The 27,745-nt window shown below is 32.6% G+C and overlaps 2 long non-coding RNA genes across 3 annotated transcripts; both read right to left on the minus strand.

Moving 5' to 3' along the window:
- Positions 1-460: 460 nt before the first annotated feature.
- Positions 461-8,562, minus strand: LOC148781705 (uncharacterized). 2 transcript variants are annotated; one of them, XR_016057764.1, is made up of 5 exons: positions 8,471-8,551; positions 4,201-4,243; positions 2,919-2,975; positions 2,332-2,399; positions 461-959 (listed from the first exon to the last, which is right to left on the minus strand). It is a non-coding gene; the product is annotated as an uncharacterized LOC148781705 (long non-coding RNA). The 2 variants fall into 2 exon arrangements; XR_016057763.1 differs by lacking the exons at positions 2,332-2,399; positions 2,919-2,975 and having other exon boundaries at positions 8,471-8,562.
- Positions 8,563-12,942: 4,380 nt separating this feature from the next.
- Positions 12,943-15,035, minus strand: LOC148781706 (uncharacterized). Its single transcript, XR_016057765.1, has 2 exons — positions 14,830-15,035; positions 12,943-14,296 (listed from the first exon to the last, which is right to left on the minus strand). It is a non-coding gene; the product is annotated as an uncharacterized LOC148781706 (long non-coding RNA).
- Between the last annotated feature and the right edge of the window lie 12,710 nt (positions 15,036-27,745).

Consider the following 27,745-nt stretch of genomic DNA (forward strand, 5'->3'; position numbering starts at 1 on the left):
GAATTCCCAAATAGATACTATCGGCATTCTGAATATGTGGACGCTTGGCACAAAGTTCTAGCCATCCAAAGTAATTATAATTCTCACACATGGTTTCTTCAATTCAAAATACCCATTGTTGAACCTTTTCCAAACTGGTTCCGCAATTGGTTTTTAGTATGGGGATCAGGATCCCAAATATTACTAAAACCTTTACAAGTATCTCAAGCTAGATTCATTGAATTCAATGGTAAAGATCCTAATGTAGATTATCATCTATATTTTATGTCTCTTTACCAGCTACCTTGGATATTAAAATGGAATTTTGCAATATCTGAAAATAATTCTAATAATTATGAATATATTCCTTGTATAGGAAAGAAAATATAAGTGAAGTGGTGGGATATATTTTTTTATCAGAATTGGAGCCAGACCAAATTAAACTAAAAAAAATTCCTGAAGCCCTAAGATCATATTGTTATGAGCACCCAAATAGTCTTTCTAAATATATAAGGCAAATAAAGAAAAGAAACCCGAAAGCTACCAAAGAAGAACTTGAAAAACAATTGCTCCAGATATTTGAAGAGAAGCACAAAATGAAGAAGAAGTCAGTGTCGAAATAGAAGAAGACCAGTCAGCACATGGCTGTTCAGCAAACTCTGTATTAAAATGGGCCTGCTTGACCCGATTCAATAGTAAAAAGAATAATCTATCTGTCCCTGCTACAGTAAAAGCTGATCATCAGCCGACAAAGAATCATCCACCTGTCCCTGCTACAGTAAAAACTGATCACCAGCCGACAAAGAATCATCCACCTGTCCCTGATACAGGAAAATATTTCGACCACCAACATAAAGTGACAACCCACTGACAGCTAAAAGAAGATTCCTTCTCCACTTTACATCTACACCATCCATCTGTCCTCCACTTTCCACCGACAACTGCAGATCCACCATCCACTTGTAAGCATCCAGAGCCACCTGCAAAAAAGCATCAAACCGATTAAGAGAAGAATTTGAAGGCCATGCCTATAAAAGGAAATCTCCTCCCTGAGGAAGATAAGCTCAATGTGAGGTTACACAGCTGCAAAGTCTAAGAGCTATCAAGTTCTCTTTTTCTTCCGAGTGTTCTAGTTCTTTCTTTGAGTGTTACTTTGAATGTTATGTGTGAATGTAATTTCGATAATGTCCCAAGCTACTACCCATCAAAGTGGAAGTTATTCTGTAGTTACTACGTATGTAAATTGTAAGTGTATTTCTGCTTTGAAGTTTAATTTATTGGTTTGTATGAACAGTTAGTTAATCTATATGAGTTGTTAGTTGAATGTAATTTGTATGAGTTGGTCTGTATGTATGAAGCATTAAAATGCAAATAAAAGCTATTTTCAGTATCAAAATCCGTCAAGCTACTTATACGACTTGGATCATTCTTGATATAGCTTCCTTTTCTATTTTTATGATTTCATGTGTTTTAATATATTTCGGATATATTAGAATGTTAGCATAAAAGTTTGTTAGCATAAAAGTTTGTTTTGTTTTGGTTTTGCAATCTTGGTAGTTGATGGTATCAGAGTTAGAAACCAGAATTCAAACTTACAAACTCTATTCAGTAAATTATTACTATATTGAAAGTAATATCTTATTAGGAAGAAACCTAATTAAAGTTTTTATTAATATAAGTTGGACCGAGAGTTGAGGCTGTTGACGTCCAGTCTAAGAGACCGTTAAGGCCAGAAGAGCTGTTGAGGTTAAAAAAGACGTAAGAGGTTGATCTAAAAGCACTCATCCGCAACTTATTAATGGAAAATTTCATTAGGAATCTGTCTAGTAAGGCATTACCTCAATCTAGTAGTACTTTACGAATAAAAAATATAAAAGAAATTTTTATCGATAAAATTGAAAAACAAATTCAAAATTGGAACATGTCTAAAGTTCCAGTAACTGATGTATATAGAAAAGGAAAATTTGAATTAAAAACAGGATATGCAATTAAGACTGTAGAACAAAGTATCGGTCACAAGTGACCAAGAGAATTTTCAATTATTATCTAATAAAATAATACCAAAGACAATTGATTGGTCTCAAATAGTATTACCAGAAACTTGGTCAATATATAATGAGAATCAACAATATAAAACACATTCTAATAATAATCCTAGTCAAATAGTAGAACACCCAGATGGAGACATAGAAATCCAATTTGTTAATAATAAGAAAATTAAAATAAATAGTAAATATGACTTTGATATAAAGTCACAGAATAGGCAATCTGAACCTGCTAAACACTCTACATCAAATATACAAAATCCCATAATTCAACGATTAGTAAGAGCTAGGAATAATGTTCATATACCTCAATATAAGCCAGCAAGTAGTCATCCAGATTTTTCAGATACTGAAATGGATTTCCAAGTTTTAACCCTACAAGAAGAAAGAAAAGTAGACTTAGAATATCTCAAAAATAATTACTTAGTAGAAGAAAATACCCAAACTAGAGAATGGTATCTTCCTAAATTTGAGAAAAGATTAATAGACTTATTACATAAAAAATATAACAAATTTCTAAAATAGGAAAAGCAAAATATAGGATTTTTTAGTTGGCTAGAGCAATACTCGCAGAAAAAGAAGTCCCTGTTCCCAACTTTGAGATACATACTCTAGAAAAACAATATCAAACATTTCAAGTAGTAGAAGGAGACAATATAACCAGTATACATCCACCGGAAAGAAGTATTGTAATTAAGGGATATCATAAAGATAAAGAAACAGAAACAACCATAGTTTCTAGATCCAAAGCAACACCTTATAAAATGACTACTGGAGAATCTACTCATAAATTAGATCTATTACCCCATATAATAGAGTAAAATAATTATACAAATTTGTATATGCAAACTATAGGAAAACAAACTACAAGGATAGAAAATATGTTAAGAATACCTCAAGAGACAGAAAAGAAGGAAGTCCAAAAGAAGTCAGTCCTAATAAAACCTCTTCCTGAAATGAATAAAGACAGATTTAATGTTAGAGAAGATCATAGGGATCTTATAGATGAATTAGTTGCAAAATTGTCCCATTTAGACCTCAAAGAATAAGATTCAAAAAATAAAGACAAAAGAAATAAAGGAATTATGATTCAGGAACCTGAGGCATTAACCCTCTAAGAGGAACCAGTAATATAAAATACTGTTGAAAACATGGAAATTGCTTTTACTGAAAGAAGTCAACCTACTAATCAATCCAATCAAGATATTCATAGAATATTATATAGAACAAAATGGAGGCCTGTAGCGAATGCTGGAATGTACCATACTAGGCCTACCCCAGTAGATATCCAAATCGAAGAAGATCTAGTGTCCTATACAACTTCCTATTCTAGAAGAACACTAATCAATTGGAACATAGATGGAATGTCTGAACACTAGATATTGGACACTATGAAACATATGACAATATATGCTTCAGCCTGCAAAATGGTAAGTAATCATGATCAAGAAGTAGCAAAAGCCATAGTTTGTGGATTTACAGGATGGCTTAAAGGATGGTGGGATTTTTACCTAAATGATACTATTAAAAATCAAATACTTACCAATATTAGGCAATGGATAGTAAAAAATGAATAGAATCAGGATATACCATACAGCGAAAGTGATGCTGTCAATACTCTCATATATACAATAACTCTCCATTTTGTGGGTAATACAGCTTTATTAGAAGCAAGATTTGAAGATCTGCTCTCCAATTTAAGATGTCCTACTTTATCCCACTATAAGTGATATAAAGATGTTTTCTTTTCTAGATTACTTACCCGAAAATATAGTCATCGTGATCATTGGAAAGAAAAATTCATTGCTGGGTTACCTTACCTGTTTGCTGAAAAAGTTAAAAATCGGCCTAAAACAAAAAATGGGGGCAGTATACCATATTCCTCTTATACTTTAAGAGAACTTTTAGCTGAAATATGTGCCGAAGGATTAGCTTTATTCACAGATTGAAATTAAAAAGACAATTAGAAAAACAAAGGATGATAGGTAAAAAAAAATTAGAAGATTTTTGTGAACAATTTGGGTATAGTATCAATACATCTCCAAATAAAGTAGGCAAAAGGAAAAAGATAAATCTTCAAGAAAAGAAAAAAGAATATCCAAAAAATATAAAAGAGAAAAATTTATCAAAAGATTCTCCCCTAAATTTAAATATAAGAAGAGAAAAAAGAAAGTACCTGTATGCTATAAATGTGGAAAAGTTGGTCATTATAAAAATCCCTGCACAATGAAAAAGAAGATTGATACTATAATACTTGATGAGAACATTAGAAATCAAATATATGATATCATACAAATTTATGATGAAGAATCAGAACACAGTTCAATTGAAGACAATAGCAGTGACTCATTAATAGGAAATATTGAAGATGAAAATTTAGTATGGAGTAGTTCTGAAGATCAATCAGAAAATGAAAAACATGGAAGAATGCTCCTGTAATACACTAACTAGTGAAGAAAGTCTAATATTAGATCTGATAGAGAAAATACCTGATCCTGATGAAAAAAGAAATATAATAACTCAGTATGTTAAAATAGCTTAGGCAAAAAATAAACCTGCACCATTAATAAAACCTGCAGATGAATATAGTTTATCAGAAATAATAAAAATAATAAACAAAAGAGATGCAGTCCAAAAAGAACCAACTATAGTAGAATAAAAAAGAGAAGTGAATGATGTAAAATTAGAAGTACAACAACTAAAAAATTGAATAAAAATTCTAGAATTACAGAATGAGATCTCAGGAGAAGTCGCAGAAACTGATGAATTAGAATTTGATCAAATAATAGATATTCATAAAGAACAAAAAACACTAACAGAAGATAAACCTGAGTCATCAGGAGTTAATTTTGAAAATCTAAGTTTAAATTCAGTAAATAGAATTATTACCCAGAAATGATTTACTTTAATTAGAATTGTAGTTAAAGATGGATACAACTTTCAATCATTAGCCTTAATAGACTCAGGAGCGGACCTAAATTGTATCAATGAAGGTCTAGTCCCCTCTAAATATTTTGATAAAACAACCCAAGTTCTAAATACTGCTAATGGAAGTAGATTGATGATCAATTATAAATTATCTGATGCTGTTGTATGCAACAATGGGAATTGTTTCACTACACCTTTTATAATGGTTAAAGGATTAAGTTAGGCAGTTATTTTAGGAACATCATTTTTAAGCTTACTTTATCCAATAATCATAGATACTACTAGAATAGAAACAACAGTAGACGGACATCAAATAAAGTTTGAATTTATAGATAAATAAAAAATTTAAGAAATAAATAATGTCAAAAATAACATAGAAAATAAAGAAAAATTTCTCTGCCACCTTAAGACAGAAATAAAATACAAACAAGTAGAAGAAAATCTACTGCTTCCAGAAATTAAGAAAAAAATACATAAAATTAAAACCCACATAGAAAAAGAATTATGTAGTTAAACCCAATGCTTTTTGGGAAAGAAGAAAACACATGGTCAGCCTACCTTATGAGTCAGACTTTACTGAAAATAAAATTCCTACTAAAGCACGACCAAAACAAATGAATGCAAATTTATTAGAATATTGCAAAAAAGAAATAGATGAATTAATAAATAAAGGATTAATAAGGAAAAGTGCATCCCCTTGGAGCTGTGCTGCATTCTATGTAAATAAAAATGCAGAAAAAGAAAGACGAGTTCCAAGATTAATAATAAGTTATAAACCATTAAATAAAGTACTTCAATGGATAAGATATCCCATACCAAATAAAAAAGACTTATTAGATAGATTATTAAATGCTTGTATATTCTCCAAATTCGACTTAAAAAAAGTGCTTGTATATTCTCCAAATTCGACTTAAAATTCAGATAAAAGAAGAAGATCGATATAAAACTGCATTTAATGTACCATTTGGCCAATATGAATGGAATGTCCTGCCATTTGGATTGAAAAATGCCCCATCAGAATTTCAAAAAATTATGAATGATGTATTTAATATTTATTTCAAATTCATGATAGTCTATATAGATGATGTATTAATATTTTCAGAAAACATAGATCAACATTTTAAACATCTAAATGTTTTTATTAATGCAGTAAAACATGCAGGATTCGTTATTTCTGCAAAGAAAATACAGTTATGTCAAACTAAAATTAGATTTTTAGGACATAATATATATCAAGGAACAATTATCCCATAGATAGAGCCATACAATTTGCTGACAAATTTCTTGATGTTAGTTTAGATAAAAACGAATTACAAAGGTTTTAGGATGTTTAAACTATATAGCTGATTTTTATGAAAATTTAGTAATAGAAGCAAAACCATTATATGATATATTGATAAAAAATCCTCCGAAATGGACAAAAGAACACACTTTAACTGTTAAACGTCTTAAACTAAAAGCAAAAGAATTACCATGCTTGGCATTACCTGATCCAAATGCACATAAAATTATAGAATGTGATGCATCCGAATTAGGTCTAGGAGGTATCTTAAAACAACAAGTGGGATCTACTGAACAATTGCTACGATACACTTCCAAAGCTTGGAATCCTACTCAAAAGAATTATTCTACAGTTAAAAAAGAAAATTTAGCCATAGTACATTGTGTTACTAAATTTCAAAATGATGTTCTTAATACAACATTTTTAATACGAACATATTGTAACGCTGCTAATGATATTTTACTCAAAAATGTAAAAAATTTAATTGTCAAACAAATTTTTGCCAGATGGCAAGCTATCCTCTCGGCATTTGATTTTACTATTGAACATCTAAAAGGTTCTACTAACCATCTTCCTGACTTCTTAACTCGAGAATTTTTGCAGGCGGCTGAACTGATCAATCTGATCCACCAGAACAACCATTATCCATAATACTTTTCAATAATAATATGAATACTAAAGGCAAAGCACCTATGGACCTCATTCCAGTTGAAACCACTGGATCTCCAATAAGAAGCCTGTCACCCTATTCACCCAGTAGTCCAATAATAACTTATCCCCGAATATTCAAGCCGGACTCCACCTCAAACATAAACTCCAATATTTCTACAATCACCAATCCCTCGACAAACCTCTTCTACCGGTAAATCCCAGTATGAAGAAACAACTTTTCTTGTATAATATTATATAATAAAAATATATACAATGTATAATATATTACAATATACATTATTTTATATATATAATATAATAAAAAAATAAAGATTAATAAAATAATTCACTATATAACATATCTTATATAACACGAATATATATTAATAAAATAAATACAAAATACATACATTATATGCATATTATAAAATATACAATATAATATATAATATATTTTATTATATTATATTTATTTATATAATAGATATTTATAATATTATATAATAAAAATATATATTAATAGAATAAATATAGAATACAATGTACAATATGCTAAATTATTTTATATAATAAAATAAATAAAAATAGATTATTATGTTATATATATATATATATGTATTATACATTTATGAAATATAATATAATATATTATATAATATATAATATATAATATATAATAAAATAAAAAAATGCAATATATTATATATTATATTATGTTATATATATTATATAAAATATATTTATATATTATATATTTATGTAATATAAGATAATTTCACACACACACACACACACACATATATATATATATATATATATATATATATATATATGAAAAATAAATATAAAATACAGTATATCATATGTTATAGTATGTTATAAATATTATATATTTCTATTTAAATTATTATCTATGTACAGATAAATATTAGATATTTACCATATATCCCAGGAGTTATCAAACACAGAAACTATAACCTTCGGAGGTTATCAAACACAGAAATCATGAACTTTTTAAGTAAGTTCTAATTTACAATTCTTCGGTAACTTCCAATTTCCAGTTCATGTTCTTGCTTGCTGTTTATCAAACATGCCCTTTGAGAAGTTAAGAAGTTTCTGGTTTCTGTGCCTCCTGAAAATGTTAAGTAAATTCTTAGTATTTGTATTGGACTAGCAGTAGAAGTAATAGCCAAGATGTAAAATGTAGAAAATTGAGATCTAGATATTATTTGTTTTTTATTAATTTTAAATTTTATTTTTTGAAATAAAATATCAATTAAAATCAAAGTACGTTGGATTGAGAGGGAAAGAGAGATGAATACCTCTTGACCGTGCTCTAAGAGTTTTATCTACAAATTTAAGAGTGGAAAATCAGAAGTTTAAGAAAATGAGAAAACATTGTGAAACAAGTAAATTCTAAAAATTTAACCATGCAAATGCAAAATAATGGTAAACCTTATCATTGGGGCAAAAGGATATCCAATTCATTTCTCAAACAAAGATTACAGGAGCAATCCAATTTAGGGTAAAAGCAGACCGAGAGAGAAGGAAAAAAGAATCAAAAAAGAAAAAAGAAAGGATTTACCTTGGAGATGGTTGATGGGTGAAGAGAGAGAAACGGCATTTTGGTGGTGGGGCTGCCAATTCTGTGATCCGGAAAGATGCATCGCCTGCAACACTATTCTTCAACTTCCATATATATATATATATATATATATATAAAGTGAGGATTGTGAAGAGCCGAGGCTCTAAACAATCAAATTAGAGCCCATCTACAAATAGTGTTGAGAAATTGGTTTCAATATTGGAAGTCTTTCACTAGCCTTAAAATATATTTTCATATTTAATTATAAAATTTAAAGCTTAAAAAATAGTGTAGATAGAGTAGATCTATGAAAACTTGAATAACTTAAAATTGGAGGTAAAAAAAATGCGTTACAAGATGCACTATTTTTAAAACTTGAAATCCATTTTTTTTCCAAAGTCCTTGTATCTTGATGTCGAGATGATCAATTTGAGGATATTTGGGCATCAAAACAACCTCTTCTAGTGAAATTTTTAAGGTAGGCTCTAATCTGATTGTTTAAAGCTTAGGTTCTATATAAACTTTTCCCATATATATATATAGAAATGATCCTATAGAACCCTCCCCCACCTATGTGTGTAGGACTCCAAAGGATTGCCATTAAATTTGGTGTGAATCTATAGAAAAGTCAAGTCCTACACCCATGTGATTACTTTTTTAGAGATCTGTGCCAACTTTAATGATGATCATTTGAGGTCCTACACACATGGGTAGAGGAGGGTCCTATAGGATCATTACTCACACATACACACACACACACACACACACACACACACACACACACATATATATATATATATATATATATTATGAGTAAACCATCCAAACATTTGGCAGTTATAATAAATAGTAATATAGGTGGAATCCCAACCGTAAGATCTTCATCGAGTCGTTCAAAATATACATCACTGTTTTAATTTTATTTTATTTTTATAAATGTGATTAAGATGAAATTTTGCGTGCACATACCTAATACTATTTTTCACCATATAAAAATATAAAACATTATTTTCATAATTTAAAATGACAAATTACCCCTATCATTTTTCAAGGGTATGTCAGTCATTTTATATTTTGAAAAATATTTTTTAATTGTGTGCCCTATTTTTTAGTACACACGTCTAAAATTTTATCAAGATCCGATTTCTAGAAAAAATATTAAAATTTATATGGTGATATGCATTCTGAATCACATGATCAAGATATGACGGATGAGATTCCACATATATTATTATTCATTATAGCAGCCGGTATTTCTTAGCATCTTTCATTTTTCCATTATTTATATATACATGTATCTATGTAAGCCACATAACACATATACACGTGCGTGGGAATATGAACCCTCCAATCCACTCTCTAAAATATAAAAATGCATGTAAGTTGAATTATGGATGAAAAATTCATAACACCCCAAACCCTAAAGCCCAAAAAATAATAGAAACAATAAATATAAAAAAGAGAAAAAACAAAAAGGCGTACTTTGAGTAGAAGAGAAATACATCTCAACTTTCATATTTCACATCTGACAGAGAAGGGGTTACGAATTTTCCACTACACTAATCGTATACGAATCTTAATAATATAGTAATTTTACTCTTTATTTTTTTTTGCCAAAAATATTATCCAAAACCAATACAATAAGAAACTAACATACTTAAGGGATTAAATTCAGCGAGACTAAGGAATGGGGTTGGGGTTTTAGCTGGCACACCCCAGTTGCACGTTGTGGATTCCATTCCAACTGACACCTTCAAACACCACTAACCATTTCAAAAATAGATAGGGTCCGCACATAATTACCAAAAAAGAAATTCAGTAGGACTGAGGTATCATTATTTAGTTTTTGCCTCGATTCACTATGCAAAAAGTTATTTTTGTAAAGCATATGACCAACAAACTCTGCATTGGAGCAGGGAAAGGATGAGAATAGATTTTCGTGTTCACAAAATGGGGCTCTTGTCCCTTGGATATTTTGGGATGGATCCGAGCCATACAAATAGAGATAATGTGAACACCTTAACATAACCCATCATATAATACAAATTCTTCCTATTTCATGTTCTAAACCTACAACTAAGTTTTTTAACAAAAAATATATTCTTTCAAATTTGGAATAACTTCATTTAACTTAAGAGGCCCTAGCGAAAGTAATACTTGACCGCTTGTCACCTCATAAAAGCTTCAGAGGTTCGTCTCCCAGTTTAGCCTATGCGCCCTTTATTGTAATCCCACGGGTTTGAAGGAAACAAGCAGGGTATTTCTGTTAATATGTTAAGGCTGCTTTTGGGGTAAAATGTAATATTATTGTCTATAATCGCTCAGGCCTCCCAATACCAAATGTGGTAAATACGAAAAAATATTAGTAATGGAGTGATGTATGTACGGACAAAAAAAGGCCTCCCAATATCAAATGTGGGTAATCTGAAAAATTATTAGTATATAAGTTATTTATATACGGACCAAAAATGGTCTCCCATTATCAAATGTGGGTAATATGAAAAATTATTAGTATTTGAGTGATTTATGGACGGACCCAATAAGGCTTCCCAATATCTAGGGGGCAAGCTTTCTATGCTTCCCCTACATCATAGAAGTTCTATCATCCCCTTTATCCTACCATCCATTCTGAATGGAGGGCTAAGATTGTCCCAATCACAATGTCATATTTCTAAACTATTTTATTTTTAATTTTTTTCTATAAAATTTTTTGACACCAAATTTCGGACGTCCATTCTTCTATTAAACTCCCACTGGCGAAAAATATAAAAAAATAATTTCAATAAAATAAAATGACCAAAATACTCTTAAAAAGTTTCAAGAGGTATTTTGGTCATTATATTTTATCGAAAAATTATTTTAAATATTTTTTATAGGTGCGCCCCAATGAGAAGATGACACGTACCAAATTTTATATTCATACAATCTATATATATATAAAAATAGAAATAAAATACATTGAGACGTTGGATCTAAGATGAAACGGTGAGTGGCTCTCTGGATCAAAATGAAATGGCTGGATAGTAGGGGGAGGATACAACTTCTGTGCTGTAGGGGGAGCATAGAAAGGTTGCCCATATCTAGGTAATTTGAAAAAATTATTGGTATTTGAGTGATGTATGTATGGAGCAATAAACTTTACCTATGAAATGGGGAAATTTTAGATGAAAATTACGCGGAAGGTTATTTAACCAGCATTTTTTTTCAAAATTGCTCTTGGGTCCGAGAATGGCATCCTCGTACCACATTTTATTGTTTTTAGTTTTCTTGTTTGTAGGGCAGTGCCCAAGTTATTCGAGGTTAGAATCCTCGAACCGTCCTCTAGACAGAGCATGCCTTAGATCTTAAGAGGTCAGAAGTTCTAATCCTCGGATTACTCTTTCCTTCTTATTTTTCGAGAAAAAATGACAGTCTTGGTCCCCATTCTCGGACTGTACTTTATTTCTTTATTTTTGAGAAAAGTAGCAATCCTAGGATGGGGACTCCTGACCGCTCTCTTGACTTTGCAAAACTCAGTTCCAAGGTGGTCCAAGCTCACCATCCTCAGACTGCACTTTATTTCTTATTTTTTGAGAGAAACAACATCCGAGGATGGGAACTTCAAACCTTTCTATTGGGGTTATGCTGTGTTCACAAAGTGGTCTAAGGATTGTAACCTCGGATCGCCAGAGCACCACTCCTAAAGCATGAGGCACTATCCTAGGAGCGAAAAAATAAAAGAAAGAAGATAAAATGTGGACCGTTGATGGAATCCTTGGACTGAGGTTAATTTTTTGAATAAAAAAGAAAACGTGGGTATTTCTTATTTTCTGAGGAAAACAACGGTCCCAGGATGGAAACCTCGCACTGCTCTACTGCTCTACTAGGGTTTCGATGTGCTCGCAGGATAGTTAGAGGATTTCGACCTCAAATCACTTGGGAACTATCCCTAAGGCAAGAGACATTGCCCATACGAACGACAAAAACTACAATAAATAAATAAACTTAAATGCGGTTTGAGGATGGAATCTTTTGTATGAGAGGCAACCTCGTAAAAAAAAAAAAAAAAATTTTTTTTTGCAAGTTGAGCAACCTTCCTAGGGATTTCTACCTATAATAGCATCATTTTGAATTTTAGATAATTATTTAAGGTCTGTCTGTAATTTATCGTTAATATTTTTTGAGAACGTGCCGTATAAAAATAAAAATTTAAAAATAAACACTCAAATATAATATGTAATCTTGTTGCTGATTTAATGATTTTGTAACAGATTTCCACCACTCAATTGAAATTTTCCCTATAGAATTTTAACGCTCAAGAGATGGGGAAAGTCCTAAAAAGATATACACATAGACCTACATATTAGAAGATACATAACTCAAAAACGCATTTCTTGGCACCAGAAAGAGAGGAGAGAGATAGAGAAACCAACACATAAATTGCAGAGAGAGGGAGAGATCATTCACACATAAATCAATTATACGCAGGAAGAGACAGATAAAGAGCCATTCATTAAAATTATAATGGGAAATAATTACGGCCAAAGTTTCTTCATAAATTCTACTCAAATGGAACATAATAAAACAATCAACTCAAAATTATGCAGTCCCTCACCAACCCAAACCACGTTGAAAATTATATTACATGAGTCTAACCATGAGAAACCCTCCAAACCATATTCAAAGCTACAGTGAGCCATGTGATGGATGATGTCTTCTTCTCTTTCCTGTTGGGCATGATTGAGCAAGACTCCTCTTCTTCTTTCCACCTTTACTCCCTTTTCCTTTTTTACCATCATCATACTCCCAAGCGAATAAAGTGGCTTTGTAAGATAGAATATCACCCTTAGATAGTCCCTCCTCACTTGGTAACAAGCCACTCAACCTCCCACTCTCAATCCCATAACTTAAACATCTTATCACCATAACCCATCAATAGATCCTTCCCAACTACAACCTTTGAAAATGGATAACAATTCTCACTTTATTTTTGAGTCCCAATTCCTCCAAATCTGTATCCACCTCCATCTCCCATTTCTTCTCTTTTCTTAGAGCCCACAACCTTAGTTCCAAACTACGGCTGACAACTGCGATAGAAGCACAACCATCCAATTCCAACACAGCAACATGATCATCCCGCTCTCTTTTGAACTTTGGTGGTGCTGTTATGATCTCTACCTCCTCTTTCACTATGTCAAAACCAATCAAGTTCATATCATACGGGATGTTGAAGTTATTGTAGTTGTAACATGTATGTCCGATGGTTTTGAGTTCTAGAGCTTTGATTGGCTCTATGTTGTCGAAGAATTCCCATTTTCCCGATTGATGAGTCGAAGACCGCATAATCTCCAATAATTCTCGTTAAGAGTACTGCCAACACCTTGAATTTGCAAGTTTGGGAGCCGAAATAGAATCCAAAATACTGTACACGCAGCCCATGAACACGCGGAAGGCGGGTGGATTGGCCGGTTGCAAGGTTGACAATGCAGAAGGCAAAGTACACCATTGCGACATTTGATACTTCTTGGCATCCATGAAGAGCTATGGGGTACTTCACAGAGTCGCTTGATGTTTTCATGGTGTTTGAGGGAGATGGTTAAAATACGGGATTTTTTGTGGGAGGATTGGTGGAGGAGTGCAAAAGGTTGGGAGGGAGAATGAGGTGTGAGGGAGTGGAGGTGTATGAAACAAGGAGAGGAGAGGAGGTTGTACCAAGATTTGCTGACCCTCTTGAAGCTAAGGATGAAAAATGCAGGCAACTTCACAAGGATTTCTTTTACTAGCTCATCAGGCAAGTGGCCAGATAGAGAACCCATCATCTCTTGATTCTTTAGAGGAAAACAATATCTGTTGGATAGAATAAACATTTCTTGTCAAAAAAAATAACCCTTAGAATGAACATAGCCAGGTATGAGAGAGAGAGAGAGTGAGAAAGAGAGAGAGACCCACTTAAAGATAACGGGTGAGGGAGAGAGGGTGTGTACCTAGAGAGAGTCAAGATCTTACAATCTCTCTCTACCCCAAAAATAAATAAGGAAGAAGAAGATAAATATATATTTATCTGGTTAAACAATTGGAGAAAAAAACTGTTGAAAAGGCAGAGTTTACTTGTTGACGGATTAAACCATCAAAGAGAAAATGAAAACCCACTTGCTCAATAATCTTGAAATTTTGTGAAGAAACGAGAATAAAAAAAGCACAATTCCATACATACAAGAAACAACATAACAGAGAGAGAACCACCCAAGAAACAATGGCATATGGGCCTGAAAATATTCTGATGAAAAATTAATGAAATGAAACCCACAATAATGATTATAAGGTGACGAACTCGATTAACGAAAACAGAATTAAGATGAAAAGGAAACAAATCTACAAACCTTAGGTGCAGAGAATTCTTTACTGCTTTCTCTCTCTCTCTAAATTCCCGTATGACTTTCTTATGAGAAAAACATTGGAAAAAACAGATATAGGTTTGGATTGATCGTATAGGATATGAGTTGGAGTTTTATTACACGGGTGGGTTTTAGAGAGAGAAGTTAGAGAGATGGAGTGTTGTTAATTGAAACTTGGTGCCCACGCGTTTCTTGATCTTGAGAGATGAATGAGTGTCCTAAAGATAGAGATGCTGACGCAAAAAAATCCTCCAACCTTTCAATTAGATAGAGATCTAGAGAGAGAATTTTGATCATCTCTTCTCTAACTAACTTATTCATATCGTATTTTCTTTTGCAACAAGCTTTGCTATACTCCCACGGTTTTATATTACACGCCTACTCCATCGGGTAGAAGACCTATTTTGGAGGACCTTGTTTTTGGACTATGAAATTTTGGGAGGCTCCAAAGGGAAAGAGTCTTCAGACGATTATATTCAACAGAGAAAATATTTTAAAATAACAATGATAATAATATACCTAAATATTATATATACGCAGTAATGTCATAACTGAAGTATTTAATTTAATTTTTTATAATATTAAGAAATTGTTATAAGAATATTATAATCATATCATTGTAGTATAATAGTATCAATATTAACAGTTGTTGATGATGTTTCACAATGAAGATTATAAATAGAATAATATAGGATATTAAATTGTGTGCCCTATATTTAAGTACACACGTCTAATATTTTATTTTGATATGATTTCTAGAAAAAATATTAAAATTTATATAGTGATATGTATTTTGAACCACATGATGAAAATATGACGGCTAAGATTCTACCGATATTACTATTCAATATAGCTACCGATGTATGTTAGCCTTTTCCATTTTTTAATAATTTATATAAGCATGAATGTATGTATACACACATAACATGTACACACATGTGTGGGAATATGAACCCTCCAATCCACTATCTATAATATGGAAATGCATGTAAGTTGAACTATGGATGAAAAATTCATAAAACCCCAAACCCTAAAGTCGAAAATATAATGGTAACAATAAACACAAAAAAGGGAAAAAACAAAAGGGCACTAGATTTGAACTTGGGTGAATGCGGTGTACGTAGTTCTCTACTAAAAGTCTGTCAAACTTTGACGAACTATAAGTAGAACGATCAATACATGTCAACTCTCATTTTTCACATCTGACAGATAAGAGTTGCAAAATTTCCACCTAAACTTTAATTACAACTCATCGTATACAAACCCTAATAATGTAGTAATTTTACACTTTATTTTTTCTTTCCAAAAATATTATCCAAAACCAATACAATAAGAAACTAACAGCCTTAAGGGTTAAATTCAGCAAGACTAGGGAAAGGGGTTGGGGTTTTTGCTGTGGTACACCCTAGTTGCATGTTGTAGATTCCATTCCCATTGACACCTTCAAACACCACTAACCATTTCACTAATGCATAGTATCCGCACTAAATTACCAAAAAAAAAATTTACTAGGACTGAGATATCATTATTTAGTTTTTGCCTCAATTCGCTATGCAAAAAGTAATTTGTGTGAAACATAAGACCAACAAACTCTGCATTGGAGCATCAGGGAAAGGATGAGAATAGATTTTTGTGTTCACAAAATGGGGCACTTGTCCCAGAGATATTTTGGGATAGATCCGAGCCATCCAAATGGAGATAGTGTGAGCACCCTAACATAACCCGTCATATTAGACAAATTCTACTTTCTATTTCTTGTTCTAAACCTACAACTAAGTTTTTTTTAAAAAAATATATTGTTTCAAATTTGGAATAACTTCATTTCACTTAAGAGGCCCAAGCGAAAGTAATACTTGACCACTTGTCACCTCATAAAAGCTTCTAAGGTTCGTCTCATTGTTTTGCTTATGCGCCCTTTATTGTAATCCCACGGGTTTGAAGGAAAGAGGCAGGGGTACTTTTGTAAATATGTTAAGGCTGCTTGTTGGGTAAAATGTAAAATTATTGTCTTTAATCGCTCACGCCTCCCAATACCAAATGTGGGTAATTCGAAAAAGTATTAGTAATTGAGTGATGTATGTACGGACGGAAAAAGGCCTCCCAATATCAAATGTGGGTAATCTGAAAAATTATTAGTATTTGAGTGAATTATAGACGAACCAAAAATGGTCTTCCACTATCAAATGCGGGTAATCTGAAAAATTATTAGTATTTGAGTGATTTATGTACGGACCAAAAAAGGCCTCCCAATATACAGGGGGCAAGCTTTCTATGCTCCCTTTATATCATAGAAGTTCTATCATCCCCCTATCCTACCGTCCATTTTGAATGGAGGGCTAAGATTGTCCCAATTATAATATCATGTTTTTAAACAATTTTATTTTTAATTTTTTTTTGTGAACTATTTTGACCCCAAATTTTGGACGTCCATTCCTCTATTAAATTCTCACTAGCGAAAAATATAAAAAAATAATTTCATTAAAATAAAATGATCAAAATACTCCTAAAAGTTTCAAGAGGTATTTTGGTCATTGTATTTTATCGAAAATTATTTTTAATATTTTTTATAGGTGCGTCCCAATGAGAAGATGGTACGTACCAAATTTCATATTCATACAATCTGTGTAAAAAAAAACTAATTTAAAAAAAAAATATTTTGAAACGTTGGGTCTAATATGAAACGGTGAGTGGCTCTCTTGATCAAAATTGGATGGCTGGATAGTAGGGGGAGCATATAAAGCTTGCCCATATCTGGGTGATTTTAAAAAATTATTGTTATTTGAGTGGTAAGCAATAAACTTTACCTATGAAATGGGGCAATTTTAGATGAAAATTACGTGGAAGGTTGTTCAAGCTGCATTTTTTTTCAAAATTGTGTCTGAGAATTGAATCCTCGTACCACATTTTATTATTTTTAGTTATTTTGTTTGTAGGGCAGTGCCCAGGTTACTCGAAGTTAGAATCCTCAAAACGTCCTCTAGACTGAGCAGGCCTAAGTTCTTAAGAGGTCAGAGGTTCCCATCCTCGAACCTCTCTTCTCTTCTTATTTTCAAGAAAAACGACAGTCCTGGTCCCAATTCTCGGACGCTACTTTATTTCTTTATTTTTGAGAAAAGTAGCAATCCGAGGATGGGGACCTCAGACCGCTCTCTTGACTTAGCAAAACTCAGCTCCAGGGTGGTCCAATCTCACCATCCTTAGACTGCACTTTATTTCTTATTTTGTGAGAGAAACAACATCCGAGGATGGGAACTGTTCTATTGGGGTTATGTTGTGTTCAGTGGGCGGTCTTAGGATTGTAACCTCGGATCGCCTGAGCACCACCCCTAAAGCTTGAGGCACTCTCCTATGAGCGAAAAAATAAAATAAAATGTGGACCGTGGATGGAATCCTTGGACTGAGGTTAATTTATTTTTAAAAAAAGAAAGCGTGGGTATTTCTTATTTCCTGAGGAAAACAACGGTCCTAGGATGGAAACCTCGCACTGCTCTATTAGGGTTTCAATGTGCTCGTAGGGTAGTTAGAGGATTTGGACCTCGAAGCACCTGAGAACTATCCCTAAGGCAAGGGACATTGGCCATACGAACGAAAAAAACTAAAATAAACTAAAATGCCGTCTGAGGATGGAATCTTTCGTATGAGAGGCAACTTTGTAAAAAAAGAATAAATTTTTTTTTTTTTTTTTGCAGGTTGATCAACCTTCCTTGGGATTTCTATCTATAATGAGATCATTTTGAATTTTAGATAATTATTTCAAGTCCGTCTGTAATTTACCGTTGATATGTTTTGAGAACGTACCGTATAAAAATAAAAATTTAAAAATAAACACTCAAATATAATATGTAATCTTGTTTCTGATTTAATGATTTTGTAAGAGATTTTCACCACTTAATTGATATTTTCCTTGAAGAATTTTAAGGTTCGAGAGATGGGGAAAGTCCTACGAAGATATACATAGAGACCTACATATTTGAAGATACATAACTCAAAAACGCATTTTCTTGGCACCAGAAAGAGAGGAGAGAGAGAGAAACCAACACAGATATTGCAGAGAGAGGGAGAGATCATTCACATAGAAATCAATTATAAGCAGGAAGAGAGAGATAAAGAGCCATTCATGAAAATTATAATGGGAAATAATTACAGCCAAAGTTTCTTCATAAATTCTACTTAAATGGAATGTAATAAAACATCCTAAATTTGTGCAGTCCCTCACCAACCCAAACCATGTTGAGAATTATATTACATGAGTCTAACCATGGGAAACCCTCCAAACCATATTCAAAGCTACAGTGAGCCATGTGATGGATGATGTCTTCTTCTCTTTTCAGTTGGGCATGATTGAGCAAGACTCCTCTTCTTTTTTCCGCTTTTACTCCCTTTTCCTTTTTTACCATCATCATACTCCCAAGCGAATAAAGTGGCTTTGTAGGATAGAATATCACCCTTAGGTAATCCCTCCTCACTTGGTAACAAGCCATTCAACCTCCCACTCTCAATCCTATAACTTAACATCTTATCGCCATAACCCATCAATATATCCTTTCCAACTACAACCTTTGGAAATGGATAACAATTCTCACTTTCATTTTTTAGTCCCAATTCCTCCAAATCTACATCCACCATCTCCCATTTCTTCTCTTTTCTTAGAGCCCATAACCTTAGTTCCAAACTACGGCTGACAATTGCGATAGAAGCACAACCATCCAATTCCAACACAGCAACATGATCATCTCCCTCTCTTTGGAACTTTGGTGGTGCTGGTATGATCTCTACTTCCTCTTTCACCTTGTCAAAACCAATCAAGTTCATATCATACGGGATGTTGAAGTTATTGTAGTTGTAACATGTATGTCCGATGGTTTTGAGTTCTAGAGAGTTGAAGATTAGAGCTTTGATTGGCTCTATGTTGTCGAAGAATTCCCATTTTCCGATTGATGAGTCGAAGCCCACGTAATCTTCAATAATTCTCGTTGAGAGTACTGCCAACACTGCCAACACTTTGAATTTACAAGTTTGGGGGTTGAAATACAATCCAAAATACTCTACACGCAACCCATGAATACACGTAAGGCGGGTGGAGTGGCCGGTTGTAGGGTTGACATGCAGAAGGCACCCCTTTTTTTTAATATGCAAAGTACGAAGGCACCCCTTTTTTGTAATATGCAAAGTACGCCATTGCTACATTTGATACTTCTTGGCATCCATGAAGAGCTATGGGGTACTTAACAGAGTTGCATGATGTTTTCATGGTGTTTGAGGGAGATTGTGAAAATAAGGGACTTTTTGTGGGAGGATGGGAGGAAGAGTGCAAAAGGTTGGGAGGGAGAATGAGGTGTGAGGGAGTAGAGGCGTAAGAAACAAGGAAAGGAGAGGAGGTTGTACCATGATTCGCTGACCCGATTGAAGCTAACGATGAAAAATGCAGGCAACTTCACAAGGATTTTTTCTACTAGCTCATCAGGCAAGTGGCCAGATAGAGAACCCACCATCTCTTGATTCTTTAGAGGAAAACTATACCTGTTGGATAGAATGAACAATTCTTGTCAAAAAAAATAACCCATAGAATGAACATAACCAGGTATGAGAGAGAGAGAGACCCACGTAAAGATAACGGGTGAGGGAGAGAGGGTGTGTACCTAGAGAGAGAGTCAAGATCTTATATTTTCTCTCTCTACCTTAAAAAAAAAAAAAAAAAAAGATAAAAAGATATTTTTCTAGTTAAACCAATGGTTTAAAAAGCGGATCGGTGATTCGGATCGGGTATCTCCAAAACCGATCCGGATCGGCAAATCGACGATTCGGATCGGGAATAGACTGAATCGGTCATATTAAAGCTTCAAAAAATCCGAAAAAATTATTAAAATTTATTATAAATATTGTTTTTTAGGAATCCAATAAGACATGAAGGTACTACATTATTAACTTTCATTTTTTTCATCAATTTGTGAATATTGAGATGCTCTTTCCATGTATAAACTTATGTTAACCATTAAATTTGTATCACATAAAAGAAAAATCATAGAATTATCATAGATAAAATATATAATTATATATGGACTATTATAAATAGTATACTAATCAATGAAAGAATGGCCATTAAAATTTCGTTTTGGCGAAAACCCTAATCCGCTAAAAAAATCCAAATTATTACAGCCTAACTAACTATAATCCAAAATTATTAAAACCTAACTAATTATAATATTATATACTGAAATTATAATTATTAGTTTACATTTTATAATTATTTTATTAGACAAATAATAACAAATTAAAAATATTTTATAATATTATCTAATTTAAAATGTATTATTGACAACTGTAAGAAAAATAGTACATTACATGATTTATAATGTAGAAATTAATAAATAAAATAAAAGATTTGGTTCTCAATGTAAAAATTAATAAAATGCGTACAAATTTTGAAAATAACACTTCAATTTTTCAAAAATTTATTTTTTTAGGTTTCTATAATAAATTTAGTGAAAGAGATTGTTAGTAGAAAGATGGAGATTTCAAATAGAATAAATTTTTTATGTTTTATTTTTTTATGCCTTTCATATTATTTTAAAAAATAATTATACCACTATATACAACAAAAATTAACTGCTTTGCAAAAAATTAACTTTTTTATTTTTTATTTGTTATGCTTTTTATACTATTTACAAAAAGACCTTGAGACATCACATAGAAGCAAAGGTCTTAACTACGACGCCACCTCACTATATGTGGTTATAACATGATCATTAATAGAATATATTTAAATTTCATTTTCATTTAATGATGTTTGGGAGTTATCCTGCATCGAAAGATGGGTATTCCACTTTGGTATATAAATACCTATGTAATATAGATGGGTATTCCACTTTGGTATATAAATACCTATTCCACTTTGCACGTGCGTGCCGCACGCGTGCAGGGAGGGAACCGGGCTGAACCAGGTAGAACCGGTGGTTCTTCTCTAGAACCGGGCGGTTCCCGATTTTGTATCGGAACCGGCACGGGCTGTGCCAGTTCCCGAGTCGAACCGGGTGAGTCCAGTTCGACTCGCCGATTTTTAAAACGGTTAAACAATTAGACAAAAAAAATGTCGAAAAGTCAGAGTTTACTTGTTGACGGATTAAACCATTAAAGAGAAAATGAACACCCATTTGCTCAATAATCTTTAAATTTTGTGAAGAAATGAGAAGAAGAAAAGAAAAATTCCATACATTCAAGAAACAACATAATAGAGAGAGAACCACCCAAGAAACAACGGCATATGGGCCTGAAAAATATTCTGATGAAAAATTAATAAAATGAAACCCACAATAATGATTATAAGGTGACGAACTCGATTAACAAAAATAGAATAAAGATGAAAAGGAAACAAATCTACAAACCTTAGATGCAGAGAATTCTTTACTGCTTTCTCTCTCTCTCAATTCCCGTATGACTTTCTTATGAGAAAAAGACTGGAAAAAACAGATATAGGTTTGGATTGATCGTATAGGATATGAGTTGGAGTTTCATTGCACGGGTGGGTATTAGAGAGAGAAGTTAGAGAGAAAGAGTGTTGTTATTTGAAAACTTGGTGCCCAAGCGTTTCTTGATCTTGATCTTGAAGAACCTATTTTGGAGGACCTTTTTCTTGGAATATGAAATTTTGGGAGGCTCCATAGGGAAAGAGTCTTCAGACGACAATATTCAACAGAGAAAATATTTCAAACTAACAACGATAATAATAAACATAAATATTATATATATGCAGTAATATCATAACTATAGTATTTAATTTAATTTTTTATATTATTAAAAAAATGCTATAAGAATATTTTAATCATTTCATTGTAGTATAATAGTATCAATATTAACAGTTGTTGATGATGCTTCACAATGAAGATTATAAATAGACTAATATAGGATTATGGTATTAAAAATGGGCGCGGTTTGTATAGAGCCTAAGTTCTAAAAAATTAAATTAAAGCCTCCTTTCAAATAGTATCAAGAAATGTGGTTTCTAGAATATATATTCATCTTTATTTATAAGTTTATAGCTACAAAAATAGTGTAGATCGACAAATCTATGAAAACTAGAAAATCTTGAAAAGTGATGGTCCGAAAATACGTTTCAAAATACACTATTTCCATAATTTGAAATCTACTTTTTTCGCATGTCCATGCATCTTGAAGTCGAGATGATCCATTTGGAGATCAAAACAGCCTCTTCCAGTGAAACCTTTGATGTAGGCTCTTATTGGATTGTTAAGAGCCTCAGCTCCATATAAATTTTTTCCATTAAAAATAATAAATATTTTAATAATAATATAATATGATATTAATATTTTAAGATAATAATTTTATATTATGATAAAAATATTTAAATGATTACTATTTTACTAAAATAATTCATGTAAATATTATTATTATACAGTAATATCATAATTTTAATTATAATTTAATTTACTTTAATTATTAATTATATATTAACAAATATTAATAGTGTATTCTATTTTATTATTCACATAATACGATATTCAAATATTTTGACAATAACATAATACTAGAAAAAAAATATAATGATATTATACGAGGTTGCAACCTTAAACTGTAGAATCACATATGCACCTCAAAAATCTATCGGAAATTTTGTTTTAATATTGAGAAAACCCTCTAATCAATCATCTCAACCTCGAGATGCATGAATATGGAAAAAACCTTTTTGAGTCTCGAAAATTGTGTCCCTTGCAACACATTATCTAGACTGTCTATTTTCAAGATTTTCATATATTTATAGATCTACTTGATTTTAACCATTTTTGAAATTTAAAGTTGCCTAATTAGGTATGAAAATAGATTTTAAGATAATACTAAGTATTTTTTATAACAACATTACATGCTATTATAAAATTTTAAGGTGCACCTTCATTGCATTGTTTAAGGTTGCAACCTTAGAGAAACCGCACCCTATATCTAATGATTATAGTAAAATATTATCACATTAAAATATTATAATACTAATTTTAATAAGGAAAGAGTATGATGAGACCATTTTCCCTTGGTACAAGGTGGTCACAATTAATCTTGACCATTGGATGTGAAATTGGGCGGTTGCATTTATTTCATCGATCAAGTTCAAAATTCAAAAGAACTTTTCTCAAAATTTGTGACACACCCAAGGTATTAGATTTCACATCGAATGGTTGTAAGCAGTGCTAGAAAAGTCGCAGGTGCAGGTTCCAGCAAAACACAGAGAACGGCCCGTGTCTAGAGAGAACCGGAAGCGCACGTGTCTAGAGAGGACCGGGCGAGTTCGTAGCGAAAATTCGCCGACAGTGACTCGGGCGATAACTTTCCGACAGTGACTCGGGTGATAACTTGCCGATAGTGACTCGGCGATTTCAACCATTACGGGCACGTTTGAATTTTTTTTTTAAATTTAAGGCCATACTTGATGCCGTGTGTCAGGCGCACACGGGTCACAACCCTATTGAGCAACCTACTACGCAACCAATGCACAAGGTAATGCCCCGCCAGAAGTATTTATAGGATACAAACAATGGTGAAAAGAGAGAAACGACATTTTGGTGGTGGGGCTGCCAATTCTGTGGCATCGGAAAAGAGAGAGAAGAAGATCCATACTCTGAACCACTACTCTTCAACTTCGCTCGGTACCAAAGAGAGAGAAGAAGATGCATCCACAACAACACTCCTCTTCAACTTCCATATATATATATATATATATATATTATTTACATATATTATTTCTTAGTAAACCTTCCAAACATTTAGCAGCTATAATGTAATTATGAATAGTAATATAGGTGGAATTCCTGTCGTAAGATCTTCATCGAGTGCTTTAAAATACATATAATTTTTTTAGTTTTATTTATTTTCTTATAAATCCGATTACAATGAAATTTTGCGTGTACATACCAAACACTATTTTACACCTTAAAAAAATTTAAAAAATTATTTTAAATAGATTAAAATGACCAAATTACTCCTATCATTTTTCAGGGGTATTTCTGTCATTTTAAAATTTTCAAAATATTTTTTATTTTTTTTAAAATTGTGCCACCAATTTTTTAGTACATAAGTCTAATATTTTATTATGATCTGATTTCTAAAAAAAATATTAAAATTTATATAGTGATTTACATTCTGAACCACATGATGGAAATATGATGGCTAGGATTCCGCCTTTATTACTATTCAATATAACTGCCCGTGTATGTTAGCCTTTTCCATTTTTCAATAATTTATATATGCATGTATGTTTGTAGGCACACATAACACGTACACACATGTGTGGGAATATCCCTCCAATCCACACTCTTCAATATGGAAATGCATGTAAGTTGAATTATGGATGAAAAATTCATAACACCCCAAACCGTAAAGCCCAAAATATAATAGTAACAATAAATACAAAAAAAAAAAAAACAAAAAGGCATCAGATTTGAACTTGGGTGAATGCGGTGTACGTTGTTCTTTATTAAAAGTCTGTCAAACTTTGACGTACTATGAGTAGAACGAGCAATACATCTCAACTCTCATATTTCACATCTGACAGATAAGGGGTTGCGAATTTTCTACCTAAACTTTAATAACACTCATCGTATACGAACCCTAATAATGTACTAATTTTACACAAATTTTTCTTTCAAAAAATATTATCCAAAACCAATACAATAAGAACCTAACAGACTTAAGGGTCAAATTCACCAAGACTAAGGATAGGGGTTGGGGTTTTGGCTATGGCACTCCCCAGTGGCACGTTGTAGATTCCATTCCCAATGACACCTTCGAACACCACTAACCAATTCACTAATGCGTACGGTCCGCACTAAATTACTAATAAAGAAATTCACTAGGACTGAGATATCATTATTTAGTTTTTGCCTTGATTCACTATGCAAAAAGTTATTTTTGTGAAGCATATGACCAACAAACTCTGCATTGGAGCATCAGGGAAAGGATGAGAATAGATTTTCGTGTTCACAAAATGGGGCTCTTGTCCCTTGGATATTTTGGGATAGATCTGAGCCATCCAAGTGGAGATAGTGTAAGCACTCTAACATAACCAATCATATAATACAAATTCTACTTTCTATTTCTTGTTCTAAACCTACAACTAAGTTTTTTTTAAAAAATATATTGTTTCAAATTTGGAATAACTTCATTTCACTTAAGAGGCCCAAGCGAAAGTAATACTTCACCGCTTGTTACCTCATAAAAGCTTCAAAGGTTCGTCTCCCTGTTTTGCTGATGCGCCCTTTATTGTAATCCCACGGGTTTGAAGAAAAGAGGCAGGGGTATTTCTGTATATATGTTAAGGCTGCTTGTTGGGTCCAATGTAAAAATTATTGTCTTAGTCGCTCACGCCTCCCAATACCAAATGTGGGTAATCCGAAAAGGTATTAGTAATTGAGTGATGTATATAAGGACCGAAAAAGGCCTCCCAATATCAAATGTGGGCAATCTGAAAAATTATTAGTATTTGAGTGATTTACAGGCGGACCAAAAATGGCCTCCCACTATCAATTGTGGGTAATCAGACAAATTATTAGTATTTGGATGATTTATATACGAACCCAAAAAGCCCTTCTAATATTTAGGTGGCAAGCTTTCTATGCTTTTTCAACATTGTTGAAGTTCTATCATCCTTTTTATCCTATCGTCCATTCTGAATAGAGGGCTAAGATTGTCCCAATCACAATGCCATGTTTCTAAACTATTTTATTTTTAATTTTTTTTCTATAAACTATTTTGACACCAAATTTTGGACGTCCATTCCTCTATTAAACTCTCACTTGCGAAAAATATAAAAAAGTAATTTAAATAAAATAAAATGACCACAATACTACTAAAAGTTTCAAGAGGTATTTTGGTCATTATATTTTATCGAAAATTTATTTTAATATTTTTTATAGGTGCACCCCTATGAGAAGATGGCACGTACAAAATGTCATACTCATACAATCTGTATAAAAAAAAGAAATTAAAAACAAAATACTTTGAGACATTGGATCTAATATGAAACGGTGAGTGGCTCTCTTGATCAAAATTGGACGGCCGGATAGGAGGGGGAGCATAGAAAGCTTGCCCATAGCTGGGTAATTTGAAAAAATTATTGCTATTTGAGCGATGAGCAATAAACTTTACCTATGAAATGGGGCAATTTTAGATGAAAATTACGTGGAAGGTTGTTCAACCCGCATTATTTTTCAAAATATCTCTTGGGTTTGAGAATGGCATCCTCGTACCACATTTTATTTTTTTTAGTTATTTTGTTTGTAGGGCAGTGCCCAGGTTATTCGAGGTTAGAATCCTCGAACCGTCCTCTAGACTGAGTAGGTCTTAGTTCTGAAGAGGTCAGAGGTTCCCATCCTTGGACCGCTCTTTCCTCTTTATTTTTCGAAAAAAACGACAGTCTTGGTCCCCATTCTCGGACTCTACTTTATTTCTTTATTTTTTAGAAAAGTAGCTATCCGAGGATGGGGACCTCAGACCACTCTCTTGACTTAGCAAAACTCAGTTCCAAAGCTCACCATCCTCAGATTGCACTTTATTTCTTATTTTTTGAGAGAAACAACATCCGAGGATGGGAACTTCAAACCGTTCTATTGGGGTTATGTTGTGTTCACAGGGCGGTCTGAGGATTATTACCTCGGATCTGCTGAGCACCAGCCCTAAAGCCAGGTTTTGTCCTACGAGCGAAAAAAAAAAAAAAAAAATGTGGACTGTGGATGGAATCCTTGGACTGAGGTTAATTTTTGGAAAAAAAGAGAAAACATGGGTATTTCTTATTTTATGAGGAAAACAACGGTGCCAGGATGGGAACCTCGCACTGTTCTACTAGGGTTTAGATGTGCTCGCAGGGTAGTTAGAGGATTTTAACCTCGAATCACTTGGGAAC

Source organism: Amborella trichopoda, chromosome 6 (assembly GCF_054954075.1).
Source record: "Amborella trichopoda isolate Santa Cruz 75 chromosome 6, AtrichopodaSantaCruz75HAP2 v2.0, whole genome shotgun sequence".
In the NCBI taxonomy this organism is placed as follows: Eukaryota; Viridiplantae; Streptophyta; class Magnoliopsida; order Amborellales; family Amborellaceae; genus Amborella; species Amborella trichopoda.